At 45.1% G+C, this 5300-nt stretch overlaps 1 non-coding gene across 1 annotated transcript; it reads left to right on the top strand.

Annotated features, from left to right (window-relative positions):
* The first annotated feature begins 2186 nt into the window (after positions 1-2186).
* LOC115030771 lies at positions 2187-2319 on the top strand. The gene has a single exon (XR_003836363.1). It is a non-coding gene; the product is annotated as a small nucleolar RNA SNORA17 (small nucleolar RNA).
* The last annotated feature ends 2981 nt before the right edge of the window (positions 2320-5300 follow it).

Here is a 5300-nt window from a genome sequence, read left to right as displayed (position 1 = left end):
GGTGAAAGTCAGCGTTGTGCTGCAGTGTCTAAATATTGACCCACACAAGGTCAGCAAATATCACTATCTTCATAATGTTGTGTTTAGTTCTCAACACCACAATGTCCCTTGGGAATTACACTAACTTCCTGGGGTCACAAGTAAAGGAGAGCCTGTTACTGCATTGTCTCAGCAACCACACATCACATGCCTAGATGTGTCAATCACTGTGCTAGAGATAAATTGATAACGCCTCCTATTTCTCTTTGTATGTGACTCCAGGAAGACTCCACTCAAGGAATCGGAAGTATGCTGAGAACAATGGGCATAGGTGCAGCAGGTGGAGACAAGGGAACTGGAAAGAGTCAACTCTTTGGGTTATACTTCTTGGGAAATTGTAATGAACCAGGTAGAGATGGAAGGGGAATAGTCTTCATGCAGAAGGAATGCATGTGGGGAAACACGGTGGCATCAAAGATCCTGGCTCACTTGAGGACAGAAAGTACTTTAGTATTATTAAAGCCAGTGTAATAAAGGACACAAGCGGAAGCCATAAGTGGACTGGGGCCAGGATTGGACAAACTAGGAACCTGACTTCATTCTGAGGTCTCAGTGAGCCATGAAGGGGGTTTTAACAGGGGATAGGTGATCACTCACTTGGGTTTGAAAAACTGATCGGATGTAGTGAGTCAAGTAATCGAGGAATGGATGTGATAGTTGTTCAGGTAAAATGATGTGAGCGTCTGTTCTCAGATGAAGGCAGGCCATGGGAAAGTGGGGACATAGTTTAGAGCTATTAATAAATAAATATTAACATTCTGGAAACGTCATAGGCACACTTATCCTGAGGTCTTCTCTTTCTCTCCTTATTTCTTCATCTAGAGCAGATACTTCCTAGTCCGGCGTTTGCCAAATGCAATGCTGTATCTGTATGCCTGCCCTATGTTAATGCTGGACTGTATTTTAAAACCATGAGACCCAGATGTATTCCTAGGTGTTTCTTTGAGGGCTTTTCCAGAGGGTGAGCCATAAGGAAGGCCCATGTTGCCATTACCTGGTCTGAGTGGTTAAAGGGATATAGAAGACAAAGCAGGGAAACTGTAGCAGGTCCCTTTGCTTTCTGTTCTCCCTCGAGTCTCTGCTCTGCTATAACATCACTGTCCTAATGGAGCAACCCCCTGGAACCATGAGCCACATAAATGCTACCCCTTCCATGCTGTCTCTGTAGGGAAAGTAGGAGGAGTTTTCCACCCACAATTGGCTGGGTCTTCTTACATCACTTGACAATGAAGACTCTCACTCACAGACATGGCCACAGACCAATCAGACAGTTGCTTGGGCTTCTTTTCTCAGATGAGGCTAAGTTGTGGCAAGCTGACGTTTAAAACTCACCCCTGTCCCTCCCATCTCCACCCTTCCATTCATGTTTCTCCTCTTTTTCCTTTGGTTCATAGGAAAAACATTCCTTCTAGCAGTTTCCTGAAAATGGACTATATGATTTTCTAATTTGATCCCCTTGACTTGAATATGCCCCCAGAGAATTAGTTTAGGACAGCCTCAAGAGAGGCATCAAGATCAGTACAGAATTTGATAGAAATCAGAGCTCATCTATTGTGGAGTGTTTAACTTGGAGCCTCAGTCTTCTCATCTTTAAATGTTTTGAGACTACATATACCTCTAGCTGTAAAGTCTATGGTGATACATTTTCTGTTTGTTAAAGATATCAAGTATAGTAAACACTTAGCAGCTGTTGCTATCATCAGGGATTATTCAAGGATGTACTTGATTTTTTAGGTTCTCACTAGGCTGACAGAAGGAGTTGATATATTGGGACTCAGGTGTGGGAATGAGATCTGCAAAGGTTGTTTATCTCCAGTGAGCCTCCAGGTTTGGTGACCCTGTACTAGCAAACCTTCTATCCCACCGGCTTTGCCTTCCGTGTAGCTCACCTTGATTCTACAGATGCCTTCCTGCCCTTTGTGCTTGGAGAAGCCTGAAGTCCCTAGCCCATGAAGTCTCATTTGAACCCTCTGAATAGCTTCCACTGCCCATCTAGTTTCTGTAAATACTCTTTAGGAGCCTCCAGGGATCCTAATGCTGTGGTTTAGGGAAACCAAGTTGGGTTTTGATGTTAGACAAGCTCTTGTTTATACATCCCTGGGTACAAGGATTTGAGCCTTGTTCTCATGTATAGAATGGAGATTAGCCCCACCCCTAGAGGCGTTAGAGGTATGGCTGCTGTGTCACACATACATCAGTCGGTGGCAGAGAAGAGAAGCTATGTCTACACTCAGTGTTCTGACCGGTGAATATCTGGCAAATGATTAGGAGCCTAACACTTCCTGAAAAAAGTGAGCCTGAGACAACCATGCCACCACCAAGCAAGTCTGGGGGTGCTGACCATGTCTTAGATGATCTTTGCTCAGGGCCATAATGCACGAGTGAGGCCATTCCCGAGATGACCTGAGACACTCAGAGATTCTGGGCACCACTAAGAGGGTAAGTAAGAGGTGAAGAAACTAAAGAGAATGAGAAACAGAGGATGTGGGCACAATGAAGAGAGATAGAACTAGAGACTTGCGGGTAGTGAGAAACAGCCTGACCTGCGGAGCTGCTGATGCCCCCAGAGGACATGACTAGGCTTTTGGCCCTGCAGCTGCAGGGCTCTGTTACTTTCAAAGGCCAGGTAGATAACTCTGGTTTGGTCTGCTGCCCTGGGGACATGTTGGTGTCTGAGAGCTGTACAGAACTGGCCCCACCCCTCTCCAGGGCATTCTGGGAGAGCTGGCCCCATGGATGTGAAAGCAGGAGAGCTGTTCCTGTTCCTAACCAGCTATATTAGTACTCCAGAAACAGACCCTGCACACTGTGAGAGTTGTGGGTGAGTGAGCCAGGCCCAAGGGTATGAGTTGGGGGAGAGCTGGCCATGCTACTTGTCTCTTGTGTGTTGGCAAGAAGAGATACCTTCTCCCTCAGCCTGTACAGCACTTGGGAGACCAGGCCCTGCACCTTGCCTGGGAAGCACATTAGACTTTACTCTGGTGGTGGGGGCATGGGCGAGCTGGACTAGAGGGTGTGAACATGGGAGTGTTGGCCTTTCCTCTTATCTATGCTGAGGTGGCATGGACAAAGGACAGATCCCCTTCCCTTTCTTCTGCCCTTCCACCTGCAGTGGGCAAGAGAGCTGGCCCAATGGGGTCAAAAGAGCAGGAGTGTTGTCCCTGTCCCCTTATCTGCTACAGCACTTGAGAGATCAGGCCTTGAACCTCAGCTGGGCAGCACAGTAGAGTTGACCCTGGTGATGTGGTGTGGGAGAGCCAGCCCTGAGGGTGTGAGTACAGGAGAGGTGGCCCTGAAAACTGTATACTGTGGGACACACTGTGACACATTACAGCTTCTACCATGAGATTTTTTTCTCTGTTGTAGGGGAGGTAGTAAGGGTGGAGGGTGGGTATGAAGGGAGGGTGGGTATGAAGGGAGGGTGGGTATGAAGGGAGGGTGGGTATGAAGGGAGGGTGGGTATGAAGGGAGGGTGGGTATGAAGGGAGGGAGATGAGTGAGATTGGGGTGCATGATGGGAAATTCACAATAAAAAGTTTAAAAAAAATAGAGATTAGAATATTGGTTTATGGGTTCACGTAAGCCTGAGAATCAGTTTCTTTTCCTTTCTTTTATTTAAAAATATTTTTTTTTTTATGAGACAGGGTTTCACTGTGTAGCTGTCCTGGAACTCACTAAGTAGACCAGGCTGAACTCATACTCATAGAGATTCTCTTGCCTCTACTTCTGTCTCAGGGATGCTGGGATGAAAGGTATGCACCACCGGATTTTTAAAAGTTTCTTCTGACTGCTTTCCCCTTCATCATCTGTGCTGTTGGTGTTCTTTCTAGATATTCATCTAGATATTCATGAGACGTGCAGCACCTCAGTCTAGGGCTGAAGATGGGTAACTGCCTGTTCCAGAGTTCGCAGTTCTAGAGAGGGGTGGGAGCCTTTCAGTCTCTATTGGATGCCAGACAGGTTTGCTTGCTTGGGGTGTCCTTGAGGACCACTTGGACCCCGCAGCTCTCTGAACTTGTCTCCCCAGCTTCTACACTTCCTGCCACTTTACTGCCAAAACTGGCCCTGAAATTGAATGTCTTCTTTTATCTTTTTGTCTAGCCACAATTGCAAACTGGATTCACTCAATGGACATATCACTCCCTGGTCACCTTTTCTTGTATTATTATTATTATTACTACTACTCCTATTACTATTATTTTGTACCTGATGTCCAGGTGCTGGGATTCCTTCCCTTGTCCACTCTCAATTTCTCTTCATCCAAACTCGGACATGCACAGATCTTGTACTCCATTCCACTTTTACTCCCAGTTGGACCACATCTGGTTCCTCACACTGCTTCACATCCTCCCACCTTGGCCTTACTCTGCACTTATCAATTTTAGAAGGACTTATATGCCTTAGTTCACGAGAAAATAGACTATAGTTAAGTGAGGCAAAGGTCATGCTGTTGAATATTTATGTATTTAGCCATTTTAATGTCACCCTATCCCTGCACAGGAACAAATGCCCTTAAAAGATAACTTGAGAGAAAACTTTAAATTAACCAAAAATATTCCGCCAATCTTGCATAATGAAACAATCCAGTCCAGCCACATGTTACTTATGAGAGATGGAGAGTGGGAAAATGAAACAACTTCTCTCTTTTTCTCTTAAATTTACCTTTGTAGGCATCTGTTTCCAACCCTCTATCTATTTATTTGGAGGGGAGCACAGAGCCACTGGAGCAAACATTGCTTTATATACTCGGTGATGGTGGATCGATGATGAGGCTGGTGTACTGAGCAGAAAGACCTCACGATTGTGCCGCTGTTTTCTTTTACTGTTCAGTCAACAGGAAAAAAAAAAAAAGAACTCAAAGAAAAGAAATAAAATACAAAGAGAGGTGTTTTTATCTCCTAATTTCAGCTTTCATTCTTCTTCTAGCACAAAGGTGTGACTGTGTGACCTTCATCCTCACAGACAGCTCTCAAATTAAAAGAGACAAAGCATCTAAGACATTAATTTTAAACAAAGAAGTAGCCAGAACTTCTAGTGTCAAAAATTAATTTATTTATTGTCCATATGTGCGGGGGTGTGTTTGTGTGTATATACACACAATATACACCATGTGTGTGGAAGTTGGAGGACAACTTATGAGAGTGATTTTTTTCCCCACCATGTGGCTCTCAGGGATGGGACTCAAGGCTGTGAAGCTTGGTGGCAAGGAATTTTACCCCCTGGTCCATCTCGCCAGCTTGCAAGAGCTTCTTAAATGAAAC

This window comes from Mus caroli, chromosome 3 (genome assembly GCF_900094665.2).
Source record: "Mus caroli chromosome 3, CAROLI_EIJ_v1.1, whole genome shotgun sequence".
Classification (NCBI taxonomy): Eukaryota; Metazoa; Chordata; class Mammalia; order Rodentia; family Muridae; genus Mus; species Mus caroli.
The sequence above is the reverse complement of the archived record's forward strand: the minus strand, read 5'-3'. Positions and strand labels throughout refer to the sequence as shown.